The 23,891-nt window shown below is 37.0% G+C and overlaps 1 protein-coding gene and 1 pseudogene across 1 annotated transcript in view; both read left to right on the forward strand.

Moving 5' to 3' along the window:
- On the forward strand, positions 1 to 22,634 carry LOC131395297 (membrane-spanning 4-domains subfamily A member 4A-like; annotated as a pseudogene).
- The window catches only part of LOC131394999 (membrane-spanning 4-domains subfamily A member 4A-like), an 85,563-nt gene continuing 62,427 nt past the window's right edge, over positions 756 to 23,891 (forward strand). Inside the window, exon 1 of the mRNA XM_058526763.1 lies at positions 756 to 823. The gene's annotated coding sequence lies outside the window, so the exon portion shown is untranslated. The remainder of the gene's footprint in view (positions 824 to 23,891) is intronic.

A 23,891-nucleotide genomic window follows, 5' to 3' on the forward strand; every position in this document is an offset into this window, starting at 1 on the left:
ATGTTGAATGAATGGGAACTGAACACCACTTTGCCTTCCTCCTCCATATCAAGTAAGTGTTGATTTTATATTACAACTGAGGAATCTTAAGTTCAGAGAAATAAGAATGTCATCAATAAATGATTGGTATTGGGTTTGTTTTAGTCAAAGCCCAGGCTCTTTCTATGATAGCACCTTCCTCTTTGGTTCAGGAAAGTGCCATATTAACTATTGCCATGCCACCAACTTATTGACATTTTACAGACATTCATCTCTAATGGTGGAATTTCATGTAAACAATACATTTAAATTGTGTATAGAATGGCAACACATAGTTCTCTAGGGAGACAAAGGGAACATGTGAAAATGTGTGAAACTGTGAAAAGAGGGGCTTTTCAAATGATTTTAAAATGCCATTAAATTAGTTTGGATATTTAAAGTCTTTTGACCAGAATCTGACACACACTTAATCTTCAACTACTGATCTCCACTGATATACACTATATACACTGATATACTGCTAATAGTAGTAATAATCACTATTATTTTCCCATAAAGTCTATATGAGGCAGTCACTGCTTGTTCATAAAATTTCACAATTGACATCCATACTCATATTTGGGACACAGAATCCACGCTTCCTACATAAAAAAGGAACTAGCTATGTGTCTCAGAAATACTCTGCACTATCTTTGAGATTTAGAAAAACTACTAGGAGAGGAATGCAGATTTAAACTGAGCGAGATGTGGAACGGGGACAAGTGGTTGTATCTGGACTGAAGGCACTTGCCAAACATCTCTGGCGTTCATTAGACACACGCAGATGTTGCAGGCTTGAAGAAAGGTAGGTCCAAGGACCTGCCTTCTGAGGCTTTTGGGCTGAGGGTTTCCTCATTCACTGGTTCCAAGATCCCTGAGAGTGGAATGAGAGAGGATGAGGTCACCTCCCATGGCAAAAGATGATATTCCAGGTCGAGGTTGGTCGAGTGTACCTTTAAATATATGTTTTGGGGGTTTGGGGAACAATATTTGCTGCAAAGAACGGGGGTAAGGACAGGTTCCTGGTGGCTGATGCTGGATGAGTTTGTTTTAGTTACTTTTGTTCTCTGAATCCTTAAGCTCTCAGGAAACTGAAAGCAATATTTTACACTATAGATTAATTATTTCATGTACTCTTGTTACCCCTTCTTCCATGGTCTTTATTCTCTTTCTCTGACCTGTTATTTTTATATTGAACATTTAAGAAAAGATCTGCCACATGTAGTATTTGGTGGAGATGTTGTTGGGCAAAGTTGGGGTCCCCAGTCCTATGCAGGCCCCGACATGGACTGTGGCCTGACCCTATCTTTGGCCCCATTCATGAGACACCCAAGGCACAAACTGAGGCTGCTCATGAGGAAGTCTACTAAGGAAAGAGACTTTGTAGATTCTTAGCATCCTTGGGATCAGAAAACAGCTTGAAGGCAATTGTGCGCAATGCATTCCTTCCTCAGATGAGATAAAGGAAACCCAGAGAAAGAAAATAATTTATCCAGAGTCACACCAGTTAGTAAAAGAGCTAGGAGTGGAACCCAGACTTTTTGATTCTTAGTCTAGGCCGTTTCCCTGCCCAGGTCACCATTTCTACTTTACAATCATCATCCTCCATCAAACCATCCAAGTTCAGGCCTCCTTTTGGCCTTCTATTCCATTTGATAAGTTTGACAAGGAAGGAGAGGTGGTCCCTTCAGACCACCCTCCTCATGCCCCCTCCTTGGAAATTGTGACCCATGAGGGGGATGGTGACGTAAAAATAAGGAAACCAAAAACTGATGTTGGTGCTGATCCACAAGGAGATTGTAACCAGTAGAAGAAGAGGGGCATTTTCTACATTTCTCACATCTGTAGCAGGAACAACAACAACAAAAAGACACTGTAGTTGTCAATAGCCCAACGTATGTCATAGAAAATGTGACAAGACTAGCATTCAGAGTCTTCCCCAATCTGGAAGAAATGTCCCTCATCTCTATCCCATATTCTCTGTTATTTTGGTTTCCTTGATATCTGAATATAGGAAACTTAAGTCCTGGAGAATAAACAGAAATTTTTGTCTTTGGGGAATTTACCTTCCCTAGGTAAGTAACACATGGATTTCTATTGTATGAAGGTAGGAGCAGTTATATGAATTTATAACCAGAGTTTTCACAAAGACAGAGCACCAGTCCTGAGCTACCAAGACCTCACATATATTACCACAGAACTATGGAATGAACATAAGAGTCATTTGAAAGCATTAATATGGTGTCTGCTCTGGGGAAAGTCACAGTGTTATTTAATATAGTGGCAGAACCACCAGTGATGTTTGATAAAACTGAACCTATGTTTCCTAAATCCTCAGTCTGAAAGTATGTTTGAGATATCAATGAAGAATTTCCTTTGCCTTAAAGGGAGTTAAACTCAAGAACACATTCAGCTGGATTAAGAAGAATCATTGGTTGTTACCTTTACAACAGTTTTGGTCTCTATGGTGTAAGAGAGAAATAACCAAGATTTCTTAAAAACCTCCATACCATCACAGGTTCAGTTAAACCGTGTGTGGGGAGTGGAGGAGGTGTGGATTTGTACATGAGGGAAGGCAGAAACTGTGCAATACTGTCAGTGTGTGACGAGATCAAATCCTGGGGAAGTTTGATGTTGTTGTTGCAATGTGGCTGTGTGAGGGGCAGAACAATTCTTGGAAATGGGTTCAACATGTGCAAAAGTCTCCATTTAGGAAGGAAATTGCTGCAAGTATTAATATAAGTCAAGTAGATTTGTTGCTTCAAAAATAAAAGGAGAGAGAATCAAGGTAAGGATAGGATAATAGATGTGGCCTGAAGTGGCAGAGCTTCTCCTATCAACTACATTACCCATTTTAACTTCATAGCAAGGGCACTGGGACGCCAAGGGAGGATTTTAGAGGAGAAGGTCACAGAATTGTTTTTGCGCTTTAACTTGGTCATTCTGGCTACAAAGTGGAGAATGAAATGGACACATAGGGTCACAAGTGGACACAGGAAAAGATTAAGAGGCTTTGAGAATATTCCTGATAAAAATTGGATGATAGCTTGCTCTGAGGATGTAGGAGAAGTGCCCAGAGTTGAAATGGTTGTGTATGGTCAGAAGAACAGGATGGATTTGGACATAGAGGGTGAGTAAGAGAAGACATAAATAACCAACTACGAGGGTTGTTAACATGGACAAATGAGTGAATTGTTGGGCCTTCCATTAAGAAAAACACTTGGAATCCCATGATCCTCTTATGGTTCTTGTTACCTTTAGCTTTTGCCATTCTATATTATGAACTGATTGTAGGACTTGGAAATAATCTCCTTTACATACTTTTCATTGCATCATTAATTTTTTGAAAGAAAATGTTGAGGAAGGCTGAATATCTTCTGGTTTTGGTCCTCTAGTATTCAAAGTGAAAATTCTCCCTATTCTTCTTTGGGAGAAGTTGCTAAATGAGGATCAAATTATAGGCTTTATCATAATGACTTTAAAGTAAGCTCAGAGGGGCAGATCTCCCAGGAAAATCCTGATTACAGGATGTGGATTCAATTGAAGACCAAAAAGAAAACTACTTATTTTATGCTCTTTTCTCTAAATCAAGATCTTAGGTTCTGTTTAGGGGATGCTCAAGTATACAGAAAAATCTGAACACACCTGGTCAGCAACATATAATATGTTACCTACCTCACACACCCAGTTATCATTGGGACAGACTGCAAGATACAGAGGAGAGTCTCCTGGCCTGCCTCTACCTAGTCGTGTATGTAGCTTATTCCAGGAGAGCAGAAAACAGAGGACAACCTTGACTTTTCTGTCCCATCTGAGACAAACTGCAAAGGAGAGGAAGACTCAACCACTGAGCACATGGCACAATGAATAACATGCTCTAATCAATCATATAAGCCTCTCTCCTCTGCCCCTCCACCTCCCCTAGGACAGGAGCAAGTGGGAGCAAGAGGATATAAGGAATAAATTCCCTCCCTAGCAAGTCCTTGAGTGGCAGGAAGTGTTAGAGGAAGTTTATGTTTTATATGTAAAGCCAAGAAATGGATAAATAACAGTAGTAGCAACAATAATAATAGTTATAATGTATTTAGTATTCATGATGTGAAATGCACTGGATTAAATGCATTATCTCATTATTAAATTCCAACAAGAGGTAGGCACTATTATTTACGGTACAGAGTTCTAGAAACACAAGATTAAGTAACTTGAGTAAAGAGTTGCATAACTGGAATTTAAATCCAGGTAGTTTAATTACAGAGTCCCTTTGCTTAAGAAGATCCCCTCTACTAGTCTGGTGAATGGAAGAAATATTTTGTTTGCACGATTGTCCACTCATCGGTCGATGGACATTTGGTGTGTTTCCACCTTTTGGCCCTTAGGGAGAATGCCACTAACAAAATGCATATACAAGTTTTTGTGTGGACATATGTTTTCATTTCCCTTGGGTATATACCTGGGTGTGGAATTGTTGGGTCATATGGTAAGTCTCCATTTAACATTTTGAGGTACTGCCAAACTGTTTTCCAAAGTGGCTGCACCAATTTTTTACCTATAACTAGTAAAGAGATTTAATGAATATTTTAAAAACTCCCAAAAATGAAAAGCCAAGGGTGAGATAGCTTCACTGATGAAATCTACTACGTATCTAAAGAAGAATTAACATCAATCTTTATCAAACTCTTCCAAAAATTTCACGAGGAGGGAACACCTCCTAAGTCATTCTATGTGGCCAGCATTACCCTGATACCAAAGCCAGATAAAGACACTATAAGAAAACAAAACTATAGACCACTATCCCTTATGATTATTGATGCAAATACCCTCAACAAAGTACTACCAACACAAATTCAACAGCATATTGAAAGCATTATATACCATGACCAAGTGGGACTTAGACTTAGAATGCAAGGATAGTCCAACATATGAAAATAGATCAATGTAATATACCACCTTAACAGAATGATGTAAACAGTAACTCATGGTCATCTCAGCTGATGCAGAAAAAGCATTGGACAAAATTCAACATCCTTTAATGGTAAAAACATTCAGAAAACTAGCAATAGAAGGAAACTACCTCAACATAATAAAGTCCGTCTATGAAAAACCCACAGTCAATGGTGAAAGAATGAAAGCTCTTCCTCTAAGATCAGGAACAAGACAAGGATGCCTGCTTTTGCCACTTCTATTCAACACAGAAATGGAAGTCCTGGTCAGGGCAATTAGACAACGAAAAGAAGTAAAAGGCTTCCAAATTGGAAAGAAAGAAGTAAAATTATTTCTGTTCACAGATGACATACTCTTATTTGTAGAAAACCCCAAGGATGCCATATACAAAAAAAAACCGTTGGAACTAAGAAATGAACTCAGCAAAGTTGCAGGATACAAAATCAACACACGAAAATCAGTTGCTTTTCTAGGCACTAACAATGAACAATCTGAAAAGAAAATTAAGAAAATAATTTCATTTATCATAGCATCCAAAAAGTAAAAATTTAGCCATAAACGTAACTATGGAGGTGAGACTTGCACACCGAAATCAACAAAATATTGCTGAAAGAAATTGAAGAACACACAAATAAATGGAAAGACGTCCCATGTTCATGGACTGGAAGAATTAATATTATTAACATGTTAAATATTGAATAGACTCAATGCAATACCTATCAAAATCCCAATGAGGTATTTTTTTAGGAAATAGAAAAAAAAATCCATCCTAAAATTCTTATGGAATCTCAAGGGAATCTGAATAGCCAAAACAATCTTGAAAAATAAGAAGAAATTTGGAAGTCTCACACTTCTTGATTTAAAAACTAACTACAAATCCATGGTAATCAAAACAGTGTGGTACTAGCATTGAAATAGACCTATAGGTCAATGGAATAAAATAGACCAGAAATAAACCCTCACCTATATGGTCAAATGATATTCAACAAGGATGCCAAGACCAATAAATGGGGTAAGGACCATATTTTCAACAAATAGTGTTGGGAAAACTAGATATCAATGTGCAAAACAATGAAGTTGGACCATTACCTTAAACCAGATACACACAAAAATTAATTCAAAGTAGATCACAGACCCAATTATAAGAACTAAATTATAAAACGCTTAGAAAAACACATAGATTGAAATTTTCATGACATTAAATTTGGCAATGATTTCTTTCATATGACACCAAAAGCATGGGCAACAACAACAAAAAAAATCAATAAGTTGGACTTCATCAAAATTAAAAACTTTTGTTCATAAAAGGAGACTATCAACAGATTGAAAACGCAACCCATGGAATGGAGAAAATATTTGCAAATCATATACCTGATTAAAGAATTGATATCCAGAAACTATAAAGAACTCAACAAAGAAAAACAAAAATCCTGATTCAAAAATGGGCAAAATACTTGAATAGACATTTCTCCAAAGAAGATATAAAAATGGCCAATAATCACATGAAAATATGCTCAACATCGCTAGTCATTAGGAAAATGCAAATCAAAACCAAAATGAGATACCACTTCATGCTGATTAGGAAGGCTATTGTCAAAAAAAAAAAAAAAAAAAAAAAAAAACCAAAACAAAAAAACCCCAGATACTAAGAAGTTTGGCAAGGATGTGGAGAAATTGGAACTCTTGTGCATTGCTGGTGGAAATGTAAAACAGTGCTACCACTGTGGAAAATAGTATGACGATTTCTCAAAAAATAAATGTTAGAATTACCATAGGGTAATATGATCCAGAAATTGTACTTCTGGATATATACCCTAAAAAGGTGAAAGCAGGGACTTGAACAGATAATTGTATACCTATGTACATAGCAATATTATTCACAATAGCAAAAATGTGGATGCAACCTAAGTGTCCATTGGCTGATGACGAGATAAACAAAATGTGGTTTATACATGCAACGGAATATTATTCAGCCTTAAAATGAAAAGAAATTTTCACACATGGCTGCAACATGGGTGAACTTTGAAGACATTTTGTTAAGTGAAATAAGCCAGTCACAAAAGAACAAATGTTGTATGATTTCACTTACATGAGGATCCGAGAGTAGTTCAATTCATAGAGACAGAGAGTAGAATGCTGGTTGCCAAGGGCTGGGGGGAGGTGACATGTGGAGTTAGGATTTAATGGGTACAGTTTCAGCTGAGGAAGTTGAAAATGTTTTGGAGATGGAGGTGGTAATGGTTGCACAACAATGTAAATGTACTTAATGCTATAGAACTACACACTTAAAACTGGTTAAAATGGTAAACTGTAGGCTGTGAATATTTTACCACAAAAAAAATGACAAAGCTCAATATTCTTACTGAGATTCAGCCATTTTCTTTGAATAAATGCTCCAGGGATTGTTGCAAGGTCTTTGTTAATGTCCAGAGTTCTGAAAAAGTTGATTTTGACAATTTTTCCAGTGTTCTCACTGCTTTTAAGGAGGAGTAGATTTTCAGACGCCCTCACTTGCAATTCTGGAGGCGCCTTGCCCTCTACCGTATTTTTGCTTTCTGTTTGTCTCACTTATTTTTCTGCTAATTTATCTCCTTCCCTGCCTTTTTAGTTGATGGCTTACATTTATTTTTTAAGTTATCATATATTTGTTTTCTCATAACATTTTCTTCTCTTTTCTGAAAGATTACACAACCCACTTGTTATCTTTATTGTAACTATTGATTTTTTCATTGTTACTCAAAATCTAAAGTTACTCTCTTCACCCATCTCCCAAAGAGCACAAGGATATTAGAAGACCAATTCTCATCATTCCAATCCCAAATTTTGCTTTATGAGTGTCCAGTATTTTATATTTTGTCCTCATGTTTAACCTAATAAGTTAGATATTGTTGTTCTTATTTTGTACACACAAAATGTGTACACTCATGTTTACCAGTTTCTTTGCTCACCGTTCCTTCTTGTGTCAGATGGAGCATCCTTCTGGGTTTTATATGCCTTACTTTTGAAGCACATCATTTAGAAGTTCTCTTTCGTAAATATCTGTGCTGGTAAACTCTGTCATGTGTTTACTTACATGAAAATGTCTTTACTTAACCCTTGATCTCGAAGTACAGTTTTAGTGCCTAACAAATTCTAGGTGTATAGTTGTTTGAAAAATATTTTCCTGTGGTTTTCTGGCTTGCATTGTTATCAATCTAATTGCCGTTACTTTGCATGTGATCTGACTTTTCTTTTTTACTACTTTGAAGATCATTTTTGTTCTTTGCTATCTCGTAAATTCACTACAATGTATTTCAATATAGATTTTTAAAATATACTATTTGGTGTATGTTATATGAACTGTGTCTGGAGTTTTATGTATTTCATCAGTTAAAGAAAATGTATAGTTATTATCATTCAAATGTTGCCAATTTTGCCTATCTTGTGTTTATTATCTTCTCTCTTTCTAGTACTCTAATTACACATGTTCTAGAACTTTTAATTCTGTACTTCTAATCTTTTAACCTGTATTCTATTATGACCATTTCTTTCTCTCTATATGTCTTCTGGTGATTTCTTCAGATTTACCTTCCAGATCACTAATTCTCTTTTCAGTTGTTCCTTGCTATTTCACACGTTGACCAAGTTTGTTTAAAAGTCAACATTTTCTTTCTTCACATTTGAAATTTGTCATATCACTTTTTGCACTTTATCTATGCTTTCTCACTTTTGTGATTCCATTCTTATTTGAATATTTTATCCATGTTTAGTACATATTATGTTTGATTATGCTAATATCTGAAGCCCTTGGTGTCTCGCATAGCTAAATCTCATGATATATTGGTTTTTGGCATTTGGTGATCTGTGATGGTGGTGATATATATTCAGATGATCCTAATCTGTGGGATTTCTTGGAGACATGTCAAGAATGCTTGCTTCCTTCTCTGTGGACTCCAATGTAAGGTTTCTTCAGAGAGAGATGGCTTTCTACAAAAGTGACCTTTTGATGATATTTCTCTTTTACTCCTACTTATTCCAGCATAACGGTATCATGTTTGTGCTTTGAGTCTCAGAAGTATTATTTTACCTCTCAGAATTATACTTGTCCAGGGAAGCTACAGCTATCAACTGGTGCGTTCAATTTCAGGATTATAAACAATAATATAAGTTTTATACCTCAGTGAGCCTCTTCTCTTTTATAAGTGTATTCTGAAAATCTATGGCCTTAATGTCCTGTTTCTTTGATACTCTCTCTACATTTCCCATAAATTCATCCTCAAGCAACATTCATTGTTTTTGACAGTCATTTCACCTGAGTAATGGGAATTTTAGTTGTTTCCCAGTTTCAAACGGAGTTCCAAATTTCTTTCTCCATATTGATTTTGGAAATTTTGTAGAACAGAAGAAGAAACATTGACTTTTTGGTTACATCCCTTATTTACTTTTTGATCTTAACTCTTTTAATCTCCTTCACATTGTGTACTGCTAATAAATTATTAACTAATTTTGTTTTCTTATTTTTTTAATTTTTACTTTACATATTATTTTATGATTTGCTATTTTGTGCTTTTCGTTTTACTGCTTTCCAGAACTTGGAATTAATATTTTGAATGATTAATCTTTTATTTTCACCTGGACTTTTTTTCTCTATCTTTAAAATTGACTCTTTTTTTTCTTATTTCCATCAGTTTTATTGCTAGATAACCAATAAGGTAGTTTCTTCGGTCTACTGTATATAAATATAGGTTAATAATCCTTTCCAGGGAAATCTGAATTCTTTTCCGTACAAAGAAAATATGTGCTACTAGAACATTCTTTTACTTTGTGCTGCCAGTAAAAGGGCACACATATCCAAACTTGAGACTTTTACAGAGTCCCAGTAAAGCATCAATGGTATCAGAATTGATTGTGGCTTGGCAGAGTCTTACCAAGTTTTACTTCACTCCAAATTTATGGAAGTGAGCCATACAATATCTGAATATGGATTCAAATAAGTAGATAAAAGTGTTCATGTGAGTTAAACCTATCTCCACATAACCTCATTGAGGTTACTATAGCAAGGAGAGAAAGTGGCATAAGAGTATCATGTTTGTGCTTTGAGTCGCAGAAAGATAGTGTTATACGCCCTAACTATGCTAGACAAGTCGGGATTTAAAGCGTTTTAATGGGATAAGAGATTTAAAATCTTGGTGACAGGGATATGACTCAGAATCATACATTCCATCCCCAAAGTCCAGAATTCGTAGGGTAAAATCCAAGATTACACAAATTGTATTTAGTAAAGATGAACCTGGGGAAAGTATCCAGCCCTGACAATGTCACCATGCTCTGATTAGAAAAGGAAGACTACAAAATACAGTAAATGGGAATGCAGAGGATTATGTGCAGTTTATTACTATTAAAAATGTTATCTTTCAAAGGAAAAATGGCTGAATTCAAGGGAATATGCAGTAATAGGGATAGAACTAAAACCTGAGTGCACACTTGATCTGTGAGCTGGAAGACATTTCCCTAATCTGAGAGGCCCAGCGTATTTACCTCAATTCTAGCCACGTCTCTCTCATCCATACTTTCCAGAGTTTTGATGTCCCATGGCATTTCTCTGAATCTCTCTCTCTCCTTGTTCTACTTTCCTGGCCAGTCTTTGAAAGAAATAAATGTTTTGCAAAGATGATCTAATAGCTGTTATGTTGGGAAATGTTATGTAGACCAGAGGGTTGTCCTATCATTTCCAAGACCTCTTCCTAAATTACATTTCCTATTGTAGCATCTTTTCTGCTGCCATGACAAACATGCAAGGAATGGAACAGACCACGACAGGCAGTGGTCCTTGTTGTACGAGCTGGGACATCAAGCTTTTCTAAATGCATATTTGTGGAAAGAGATGGCAGAGAGGTTCTTGAAGGGGGAACCCAAAGTCCTCAGGGTAAGTCGGTTGTGGATCTGGGAGAAGACCAAGCATGTAGAATCACAAGGGATCAGATATCACACCAAATACTCTGTCCCACCAGCTTTATAATACATCAGCCAGCCCTAGGAACATCAGTATTTGGTGTTCATGCCCTATCAGTTGAAAAATGATACAATATTCTACTACATCAGTCTTCTGATTTAGTTGTGTTTAAAATATAGTGACTTCAGATCTACTCTAGGGTTGTGGGTCATCCGTGATAATTGTATTTAACTTAAGCATGGAAGAGTAGCAAAAGAAAAGGCCACACGTGCACCAGTTGGTGTCCCATCAACAGACCTTCCTGACAGCTGATGGCACCATATTGTTACCATCTCTATCTGGGGAATTTTCTTACCCTTCCTCTTTCCTCTCTGCATTTCTGTCTGGAGTCTCAGGTGGATGTTCCTAAAAGCAATAGACCATTTAAAGAAACACAGGTTAGTGCAGGTGGAAGGACAGTGAACATACAGAATTATGTCTAGTCCAAGGTTTAAAACAATGGGACAAAGTCATTGTGAAACTTTGGATCCTTTTGAATGCTATGGGGTAATGTACTCCAACTTCTCTATTTTAGACCCCAGTACTCACTTATATCCTCAGGCCTCAGACCCAGGAAATGGCATATTGCTCTTCTCTTTGTCTTCCTTTGTACATACTCTCCTTCCTTAGACTACTTCTCCTTTTGGAAGGTTTGCTTCCTAATTTCTGGATCACTCTCGTCTTAGCATGTGTGAAGGAGAGCACCGTTGTGGTAGCAGTAGTGTCATAGGTAGGCATCAGTAAAGCAGCTCTGGGTAGGTTCTGGTACACTCTTTTTTTTATCTTGAAATTACTGAGGGAATAGGGATAGATATACCAAGAGATAATTTTAGTAAGTTCATATATCCACAGTTCTTTATGTGAAAGAAAAGTGACAAGAGAATATCAAGAAGACCATCTGACAATTTCAGAAGATGATGAAGAAGGGTAGCATAGTGGTTGGATCGGGGTGGCTTTGATGCCATTTTTGTTGTAGATAATCAGTTTATATTTCTTCATCATTTCTAGGTTGTGCAAATCCTGATTTTTTTGATGAACTTCAGCTTGGGAATAATAATGATTAGTGTCATGGTGTCATTTGATGGAATTTATTATGACCGTCGCATATCAGTATACTTGGGGTACACAATTTGGGGGTTAGTGACAGTGAGCAGAATACCTTCTGATATAGTTGGAGACAACATGACATAGTTGTTAATATCCTGAGCTATGGAATCATATCCTAACCCTGTCTTGCAGTTCTATAATTTTGGGAAAGATCTCTAAACTCTTTTGACTCAATTTCTCATATTTACAGTTGGAATAATAATGTAAAACTCATAGAAAGCTAGGCAGATTGTATATATAATTTCTATCAGTTAGGATATATTACAGAAGCAAGTAGCAAAAAATCCCAACCAGAATAGATTAAACATTGAAAGCATTGATTATTTCACAAGAAGAACCCCGGTATCTAGTCATTTCCAGGATTGGTTAATTCAGGAGTTACCTCATTGAGGTAACCTCATTGAGGACTGCTGGCATACCGTATCAGACTTGTTGGCACATCCCATGGTTCAGAAGTGTTTTGTGATGCATAAATGGTTCATATTCCCAAGCCAACTATGGGCAAATGTCATGGATTTGCCATTATTGGCTTGGACTAATCAAGATTCACCTCTATGGCTGAGAATGGTTCATTGAAGCTCATGGGAGACCAAACAAAATGAGGAGTTTGTTAGCAAGGGAGAAGAGGAGACATGGCTGGTATGCAGGCAATTTATCAAATCTTAACAAATGGTTAGCTTAGCAAATGCAGCTGCCGTTAGATAAATTTTGTCTCCTAAGCTCGACATCAATAAATATAATTAAAGTTAAATTAAAATTTAAGGCAGTTTAAAAATTTTCCCACAGAACAAAATGCAATGAGTTTCTCTGCAAATTGAGAGTGTAAATGGAGTATAACATATCAAGTTTCACCTACTGATGAGAGGAAAATACGTTTATAAACTGGGTTTCTGTTAGAATCAGGAAACTTATTCAAGTGTTGTCGAGTTCTGTTGATCTACAAAGTTGAGAATGACATAGTTTAGAGTTTAAAGTCTATAATAAGCTGGCTTTTTGTACCCCGTTGCCCATTTATAGAAAAAAATGCAAGCTTTGAAAAACAGAAAATGATGCTGTTCTCCTTCTAGGCAGTTGTGCAATGCTTTATATATCTGATCATGCTGATGTCAATAGTAGCTCTTATCAAACTCTTACTATGATCTAGGCACTCTGCTGAGTGCTTTATATGTGCGATTCCATTTCAAACAATCATCACAAATTTCTGAGAAAAGATTTATCATCGTCCTAATTATATGAGTGAAGAAATTGGGCCTTAGAGAGATGAAGTAACTTGACCAAGATCACACAATTATTTAGTATGGGAATCAGAGCTCAAATAGGGTCTGTCTAATTCCAGTATTTCATGCATCTAACCACTCTAGTTTTCTGCTTCCCTTTTCATTTCCTTTTCAAGACCACTTTGGAAAGCAGTTTTCGTAATTTATGCCTTCTATACATTTTCAGTAGTTTATCAGGAACTGCAGGAGCTGTGTCTGTCAACTGAGGCATCACTCAGACTATTGTAGGAATCCCACTAGATGAGCCTTTGCACAGTTGGTGGAACATATTTTGCTGGTACCTTCAGTTATTCTTACAACCTTATTTCCATCCCTCACCTGTGAAGTGCGTCATTTCTCTCCCTATGCAGCGCAAGAACCAACACCAAGAACCAGTCACAAATTTCTCTTACTTTTGGCCCTTTAGTCCCCAGTAAAGCTATATGCACTTTATCACAATCCTATAAAATTATCTCCACATTAGTCTATATGTTCAAGTTTGTCTTTGTGTACTTTTGGAATATTGTAATATTTTATTTCTATATATCTTTCACATTCCTTGTTAAGTTTTTTCCTCTCAGAAACCTTATATATTTTTGGCTATGGTAAATGGAGTTCTCTTATGAAATTCTCTTATGAATCTTCAAACACACACATATTTATAAAATGTATATATCATTTCTGTATATAAAGATGTTCCCATGTGCCTTACTGAGTTTTCTTAGAGTTTATACTAGTTTTTAGTAGATAATCTTAGATGTTTTCAGTATAACATATTCATATTTAAATAACAGTAATTTTAACCATTTGCTTCAAATATTTTTCTTATATAATTATTTTGGTGAATATACTAAGAATAGTAATACATAATGGTTTACATCTTTATCTTGATTTTGACTTTAATGAGATGGCCCTATGTTTCCCCACTAAAGACGAAGAATACATTTAGACTGAGAACGATGTTCTGTCATGTTATGGAAAATGCAACTTTTCATATTTTATAAATAGTGTTTAAGTCAATAATGATGTTGAATTCTATTAAGTGTCTTATCAACACTGTAAACATGAATAGCAATTAGCATGTAAGTTTTCTCCTTAAACCCATTAATTTCATAAATTATGGTAATATTTCAATATTAAAAAATCTAGATATTTGAAGAAATACTCCACTTGTTCATGTTTCATTTAATATAATACAATGGATGAGTCCACCTGCTATTTTTTCCAGAGGAGACTTAGTTTAGGTTAATCATCTCTATGTCTTTGTATTTAGAAATTTGCTGAAGAAAATTATCAAGCTGTTTCATTAGCTCAGTCTTTTTTGGTATAAAGATAGACTTTTTGAAACTTCTGAATTCAAATCTGTAAAGCAAACCCAGAAACTCAAACAGTTAAATAGTTTAAGACAGGGAGTCCAATTGACTTCACTACAGTCTTTCTGGCTAAGCAGAAAATAATTACCCAATTGATGGAGTCAAATGAAATGGTATATTCTAATCATCATCTAATACAGAATTTAAAATTTTTCTTTGTTACTATTTTATTTACAACTTTTAATAGTCATTTTAAATGAAAACAATCGTTAGGGTTTTTTCTTCTGTAATGCGTTATGAAATTTTGGTACCATATTAGATTTACTTCATATCAGGAATTTAGAAATTTTCTTTATATTTCAATTTCAAACAGTTTAAATGCCATCACAGAGATTTTCTGAAAGCCTTGATAAATTCTCCTGTGAATCCATCTGGTAGAATTTCTCTGCTGTTTCTGAGAAAGGGGGACAGTTATTTGCAAACTTTTGTGTTTCTTCCAATATAATTGGTCTGTTTAGCATATTTATGACATTTTGGGATGAGTTTTACTAAGTTATGACTTCACATATTTGTTTAAAATTTTTTACCTGTATGTTGTCTCCTGTTATTAGTTTCTTATATCAGAGTCCTTGTCAATTGCAGCAGGAACTAGAACTACAAGAGGTCTGGTGAGTAATATTTCCTCTGTTTTGTTCCAAAGAAGCAGGATTAACCACATATGTATTCTGCCAGAATAGAAAACAAATTTTGTTTGTTTTCAAAAAATCAGGAGAGATTATAAGTTTTACCTAGTTTGATTGGTCTTTCAAAAATTGCAGTAAAAAATTGGCTGGTAATAGAATTACGGACATGAAAATGAATAGTTTGAGAAGGTAGTGGCTGAGAGAATCTTTAGGAAAATACTGAGAATTTCTGAGAGGAAACATCAAATGGATAGGTCATACAAAACCTATACCTTGAGATCCAGCCCCTCCACCACAGTGCCACCAAATGTTGGTGTCGCATTGTATTTATTGACATTGATGAAAATATGTATTCCAACTGTATGCAGAAAGCATGTTGATTCAGTTTGCAATTTAAGAAATTCAGAATAAGGCTATTAAATAAGAAGAATCAAATTTAAAACAAAGCTTTCGTTCTAATATGTCTTTCGCAAAGCCAATAAAAGGCAAAAGCCCCGATCTCAACAAATGTTTTTCCTAGCTAAAGACCATATTGGAGTTTTCTTCACTCAAAGGATAAATATCAAACTATGGAGGTGATCCATATGGCTTTTCCAAATCTGGCCTCAGTCTGTCTCCCAGGCATCTCCTCTGCATATAACCATTAGAATCTACCTCATGCTACAGCCACACTAAACCTCTCATACTTTCTCGAGGAATTTTAGTTCTTATAAAAACCCTCCATAACTTAACTGAGAGAAGACAGTATAGGGAAAGGAATACACAGAAAACAGAAATGATAAGTGAATGGCACAGAGAGATGAGGGACAAGCAGCATTTAGAAAATAATGAGAAGTCGGGCACCTGGAACAGAACATGGTAGGAGTTGCACACAGACAAGACTGCCCAGCAAAGTGTGACGGGTATTGAAACCCCTGCTAAGGAGATTGGAGTTTATGTCATGTATCCATGGGAGTCATCTGAAGGATTTAAGTTTGAGAACAAGAACCTATTTGTGTTTTGGCAGGAGATTAGAGTTGAAACTACTCTAAGGAAAGAGACAAGTTAGGAGACTATTGCAATAATCAAGATAGAGAAGATGGACTGGGTTGGACAAGAAGTGGTGAGCGTAAAGTGATTGATGGAGACGTATCTGAGGATGTAGTTGGATTCTTTAATTGTTTTTCATTCCTTTCTAGGTCAAGGGAGCCTAGGAGTGAACACCATCAGCTCTGTCTTTGCTGCAGCAGGGAACTTAGTCACTATGACCAGAATGATTATTTTTTCACTCCGTTACTCTCACTGTTACTATAACCAGAGGTTGGAAAATTGTTCCGTGGTCGTACCTGTTTTAATGCTTAGTGCTTCCTGTTTTCATGGGATACTGTGGTGGAAGCAAGACACGAGAACCCTGGCTCTGGCAAAAGTAACAATCAGTATCCCCTAATTGATGAATCACTTTGGGATGTTAGAAGTGATTGAGAATTAGGGCAATCTTTTATTTAGGAGACAGGCCCACATCTCATCTCTCTCTTTGCTCCTTCTCTAAATGTGTTGAGGAAAAGTGGGAAGAAAGCTCGTAGCTACAGAACACCCGCTCTGCAATAATTAGTGTGCCAAACATTTTGCATAAATCTTCCTGTTCAATTTCAAAACACTGGTAAGTTTGTGCTGTTATCCACTCTAAAAATGGAGCCCAGATGTCAGTCTCTATATGTCCCAGGGCTCGCTGGTGGAACCTGATGCATTTACCTGGTTCTCTAATAATAAAGCAAAACTGTTTCAAATATTATCCTACAAACGGTGACTAACCCAGTATCCCTCCCAACATCTCTGGATGTTCTTGCGGGATTAAGCACTTCTGGCCTCAACATCCAGCTCCTGGCAAATTCTCAGTCTCTATTCTGTATTTTAATACTTTTCTGTACAACTTGCCCTTGTCTAGATATTATCCCAATTACTTTATTATCCAAATTACCACTTACACGAGATTTTGTAGGTAGTAAAACATCTTAAAGTGTTGAATAAGTGTGGGGAGGAAGCGTCACTGATGCACCCATATCAGACTAAAATGCGGTAAAATATTTATTATTAAAAAGTCTATTAGCTGTTCTCAACACCACTCAACTTTCTGTTCACTCCTCTCCGTATGAACTTCCAGCCTTTCAGTGTGCTGCTTAGTTCTTGCTCTCATTGCCTCCTTTCCTCACCGAAATCTGGAAACTCAGCATTCTTCCTAACTTCTTATGCAGATCAATCGCATTACTTTTTCTTCCTTCTTTGCTGATCCTAAGTGCATCTTGAGTGTCATATATTCACACCAAAATAACCCTTTCGGTGTCTTTGCTAAAATAATTTACTTCCCTTAGGATTTCTAACAGTTCTTACAGTAAGCAATTTTATTTCTTACCACTTCCTCAAAATAAGAAGAGAGTTTCTTCAGAGAACTTAAGACATTTGTCCAAGTTCACACAGTTAGAAATTGGCCAAAGCAATATTAGTTTCTGTAACTTCCTGCCTCTAATCCTCCTATTACTTAAAATTGTTCATGTAGTTATGCTGAAGAAGAATCTTACTTCCAGTTTCCGAAGTATTCTCTACTCATAGAGTTTAAGGGCACAATGATAGGGACAAAAATTGGAATTCACCAGCTTCACAGGGCTGGCTTCATGGGCATGGGACCTGTGTCGTCACACAGGACTTTGTAGTTAGAAGAGCTCTACACTTGGTTTACTGCTCTGCTCTTGCTGCCTTGAAGTTCTTAATACTTTTTCCACAAGAGGCCCTATAAATGCTCTAGCCAGTCCTGCTTTTATCTCAATTACCTTCTCCCAGAGACTGTCACAAATCCCTATTGTATGAACATTTTTTCTGCCTGCCCTTATAGCAGAGCACATCCATAAGGGCTTCCTGGGATCAGAAGCACCAGGTCTATTCCTACCTGGGCACCTGCACAGTCAGTCCACAGGTCTATGAGCCCACATTCTATGTCCAGTCCTAGGGTTGACACTCTGGGAGATGTAAGAAGGAGACCAGGCCCCTACCTTCAGGAATATCCAGTCCTCCTGGGAGGAAAATATAGAATTATTGAAAAACAGAAGTTGACAAAGGCCCAAGGGCTTACTTTTGAATATACTTATAAAAAGAGGTTAGAAAGAAGTGAACTCTTTGAAGGAAAGATAGAGCGTGCACTACCTGGAATCATTAGCAGAACCAGATGAAATTGCCAATGATCAACTCTACTTGATCTAGAAATACTGTGGTTTCATATGGCTCAGACTATATATATAATATGTATTTTTTCTACTTTTTGTTGGAAACCTATCCTGACTCTTGTTTGTGTAGATGAAGTTTTATTGGAATATAGCCACACCAATTTGTTTATATGTTGTCTATGGCTGCTTTTGTACTGTAACAGCAGAGTTGAGTTTTTGTGACCACATGGCCTGTAAAACCTAAACTATATGATAACTGGCCCCTGATAGAAAGTTTCTTAGCTCCTAGTCTACCCTACTAGATGGTAAAATACTTGAGGTTATGGAAATTGTTTGTTTTGTTTGCTGCTCTATCTTGTGTGCCTACAATTCCTGAAACATAGAGGCTACTGAATATGTTGAAGAGATGAGTAAATAGATAAAGAAATGATGAATGAGAATATTCTCAAGGTTCAAGTGAGTCAGTGTCACTCATGTCCTGGGCTCTTGATCTATTGGCTCTTCCATAGCAGAGGTTCTATGCCTATCCATGGAGAGAAAAAGAATATTTAGACCAGAGAATCCGAGGCATCAATGCAGGCATCCAATTCAAATTTTTAGGAATAAGAGTACTGCCCAATGTTTCTCAAATATGACCATACATTTTGCCTAAAGATTAGACCTAAGCCAACTCTGGGAAAATGGATTAAAGACCAACTAACTTGGTGTTCATTGTTGCATTAGTTTCTTATTGTTGCTGTAACAAATTACTATGAAATTACTGACTTAAGATAACATAAATGTATTATTTTACAGTTCTGAAGGTCAAAAGTTTGGAATGAATCTCACTAGGCTAAAATCAAAGTGTTATCAGGGCTGTATTCCTGTCTGGAGGCTGTGAGGAAGAATCAATTTCCTTACCTTTTCTGGCCTCTTGAGGTTCCCTACATTCCTGGGCTTGTTGTCCCATTCTTTATCTTTAAAGCAAGCAGTGCAAAATCTTCAAATCTCTCTTGGACTTTGACCCCTCTGCCTCCTGCTTCCATTTATAAGGGCTTTGAAATTATTTTGGGCTCACTGGATAATCCAGGATAATTCCTGCATCTCAAGGTTAGCTAATAAACCTTAATTCCATCTGCAAACTTAATTCTTCTTTGCCATGTAACTTGACGTGTTCACAGCCTCGGAATTAGGATGTGGACCTCTTTGGTCTATTATAATTCTGCCTACAATTATTACACTGCCTACAATTACTAAGATATCAGATCGTATTATTGCTTCAACTATATGGAATTCCTAGCCTTTTTAATGAATTAAGTTGATAAATATCTTTATCATCACTTCCCCCCCATTTATAGCATTTTCACACTCTGCATCTACAATAGCACTGGAAAGCTGAGGGTGGGGAAAAATTATTATTTTATTAGTGAAAAAAGTGAGAGGTAAGTGACATTTAGCAGGCTAAGAATTAGATAAGGGTATGGCTGCAATTAGGAGCCAGTTTTCCTGATCTCTGGTCCATGCTTCTTCTCTTTTGGTATTGTAATCAGTGGTCAATGTTTTGAACTTGTCATCTCTATTCCTCATGTTTCCTTGTTATGAATTTATTCTTAGGGTGTGGATAGGATAGTGTTTATTTTAAGTGTGCTCGAGTTCTGCATTTCTGTGTCCCTCACTGTCTTTGGATGCAAAGTAACCTGTTGTAATCCAGGTGGGGTGAGTATCAGGCTTCCCTTGAAGATATCTGCATTTGTTTTCTATTGCTGTGTAATAAATTACACAAACTTAGAGGCATAAAACAACACATATTTATTATCTCTCAGTTTCCATGGGTCAAAATCTGGCGATAGGTTAGCTGGATTCTCTGGTTAGGGTCTTATAAGGCTACAATCAAGGAGCTGGCTGTGGCTGTGGTCTCAGCTGAGGCCTCTGGTCCTCTTCCATGTTCACATGGCAGAATTTATTTCCTCTCAGCTGTGGAACTCACAACAACTTACTTCTATGTTGAGGCCTACAGGAGAACAAAAGTCTGGCACTTTAAGGAATTTTTAAAGAGTTCACATGGTTAGGGCAAGTCTATCCAGAATAATGTCCTTTTTTTTTTTTTTTAAGATTTTATTGATTTATTTTTCCCCCCCAAAGCCCCAGTAGATAGCTGTATGTCATAGTTGCACATCCTTCCAGCTGCTGCATGTGGGACACCGCCTCAGCATGGCCGGAGAAGCGGCGCGTCGGTGCACGCCCGGGATCCGAACCAGGGCCGCCAGCAGCCGAGAGCGCGCACCTAACCGCTAAGCCATGGGGCCGACCCTAATGTCCTTTTTGATAAACCCAAAGTCAGCTGATTAGTAACATACTCACAAAATTGGTATCCCATCATATACAGAGGTCCCACCCATACTCCAGGGGAGGGAATCATACGGAGACATAGATGACCAGGTGTCATCTTAGAATTCTGCCGACCACAATGGATAAAGATAAGCTATTTTCTTCATCCTTCCTGACTCAAAGGGCCTCCCTTCTTAGTCCAGATCAGAGAATACTTCACAATGGAGAGGTCCCCAGAGAGTGCCAGATGTTACTCCATTATCCTATTATTGCAGCCTTCCCTGGGCTGCTGAAGAAAGTCAGTGTTTCACACTTCTCTATCAGTGTGTGCACATATGCACATTCTCTTACCCTGAGACCTGCATCAGATCCTCCTGGTTGCGGAACAGAAAGAATGTCACACGGAGGATTGGGAAATGGGAGGAGAGAAGAGACCAAGATGCACTAGGAAGAATAGAACAAGGATATCTTCCAAAAATTGAGAGTTCCGGGGTGAGAAAATGGCTATTAAAAGCCCAAGAGATCCTCTTTAGTTTTATTACTCAAAGGCCTAGGTCAGACAAAGGACAAAATCAAATCATAAAATAATAATAGTTTGATGAGATTATTTTTCTGATGCTTTTCTCCACCATTTTTTGCCTCTTTACTTTCTTTTGGGGCTCCCACGCTACACCACATCTCCTACCCCACAGTCCTTCCCCACAGAAGAGAGATTGACTAAATCATGCTAACTTTATTAGTGGTATCTTGCATTGTTAAGACCCTGGAGACTAGACTTTCTCAGCAATTCCCAGTGATTTTCTAATTTCACTGAGTGAAGTATTTTTTCATTAAGTGAAACATTTGAACAAGAGAGCAAATTCCTTAGTAACATTCATATCATAATATCTAGGCCTGCGTTCCCTTCTGCTCCTAGAATAGTTACAGAGCTGAGAAATGTTGCTCCCCTTAATTTTACTGGTCACAGAGCTGGAAAGTGTGAATGAAGAAAAGTAATGGCTTTGGGACATATAATGCCTAAGTCTTTATCCCTCCTGGATCTCCCCCCATGCGCACTCCATTTCACATTGAGTTTGTGGATGAAGGATCAGCATTTTCCTCAGTTTACTAATGATTCCTGGCACACTCAGTCAGTGTGGTTTTTGCAATGCTTTAGTCATGGCCAGCAAAGCAATGATTTAGGTGTGCTCTTGCCATCAGCATGAATAACCTGGTTTGTTAGAAAAGCTCTATATTTTCCATGACACCTTGGTTTACCAAACTTGTTGGGCACCATCATCCACGCATAAGATCAATCCACTTGCAAGACCACAACAACAGCTATCAGCATCTCATGCCAAGAGCTATCATTCAGTGTTTTTCTTAAATCTATTCTCATCTAAAGAATGCTTGAGAAACACCACCAATTTATGTAGAGACTGAATTGAGAGAAGAAAAAGTAGACTCTGATAATGATGCATTGTGTGGACAAGAAAGGGAAACCCCGAAATTATTTGCTTGACTCACCTATGGTATTCTTTTTTTTTTTTTTTAATTTTTTGTTTATTGCAGTAACATTGGTTTATAACATTGTAAAAATTTCAGGTGTACATCATTGTACTTCTATTTCTGCATAGATTACATCATGTTCACCACCAAAATACTAATTACAACCCATTTATCCAAAGAACTTGAAAACACCAATTTGTAAAGGTACATGCACCCCTGTGTTCATTGCAGCGTTATTCACAATAGCCAAGACTTGGAAGTCACCTATGGTATTCTGATTGATTCCACAGGTTGTGTTCATTCAGCCATCAGATCCTCACACGGCAGAAACAGCATCTCATGCACCAGTTACATGAGATTTGACACCACCATCAGATCAACAGCAATGAGTTCTGAAAACCTATCTTGACTTTTATGCAAGAACTCCACTTGGGAAAGTACCAAAATCCAACTCTGATTTTAATATATACAAATAAAATTCAGAACTATGTTCTAATTTTCCCCCAAGAACTCAACAACTCATTTCGCTGGCTCTTTATCAACAATAGCAGAAATTAAATAAATATATCATGCATTTAATGAGTTTATAGCACTTGAAAGTTTTTCATCCATCCTCAGGACTTTATCAAGGGACGTGAAGGTGGTAAATAAGATTTGGCAGAAGAAGGGCAAGAAGGTATTGCTGAAGTGAGGCCTCCGTGCAAACTGCATATTTCTGCTTCACTGGCCAATACTCCTCCCACTTGTTTGACTTTCTTTTCCCGCCTTTGGGAACTCACGGTGTTTTTACCTTCAGAAAGTTGAGATGCGAGGCTTTTGCCTTCCTGTCTTTTTCCTGCTTTCCTTCTCCCTTAGAAAATACCAATAACACAGTCAGTCCTTATATGTGCACAAACCATTATTTGAGTTTAATTATACATACAGTAAAAATCATATCACGGATTGGATTCAACTTATATTTTCTCTCTCTCTCCACCTTCCTCTTCTTCCAGTCTCTCTCATTCTCTCTCCTACAGGGCAGAGTTTTATCTTAGTCAAATTTGTGTCCAGTGCCATATATGTGATTGTGCAATACATGATATTTACTGAATGTTCACTAAATACATTTGATTTGTTACATAGCAGAAAGAAAATAAAATTAAAGACGATAAGTTCTTGTACTGCCTACTTCCCATTCAGATGTGATGTGGTGGAAAGAGACCACGTGTTGATGCCAGGAAATATAGTGTGGTGGTAAAGAATGTGGGCTTTTTAATCATATCACCCTGGGTTTTCATCTTGAAAATTGCATTTCTATCAATTGATAATGTGTGGCCATAGCCATACAACAAAATTTCTCTCTACTTCGTATTTCTCTTCAGTAAAATGGTGATGATATCACCTGGCTCAGAGACTCGTGATAAATACTTGATACAATGTGGATAGAGCAACCAATACTCTGATTGGCTCATGCATAGCCTTAAGAGTTTTAATTTATACACATACATGAATATATGTACATGTCTATGTATTCATATATATATATATGTATATCATTTCACTATCATTTTATTCCACACATATTTATAAAGTGCCTATGATAGGCAGGTATTGTTTTAGCACAGGAGGATATA

The sequence above is a fragment of the Diceros bicornis genome, chromosome 31 (assembly GCF_020826845.1).
Source record: "Diceros bicornis minor isolate mBicDic1 chromosome 31, mDicBic1.mat.cur, whole genome shotgun sequence".
In the NCBI taxonomy this organism is placed as follows: domain Eukaryota; kingdom Metazoa; phylum Chordata; class Mammalia; order Perissodactyla; family Rhinocerotidae; genus Diceros; species Diceros bicornis.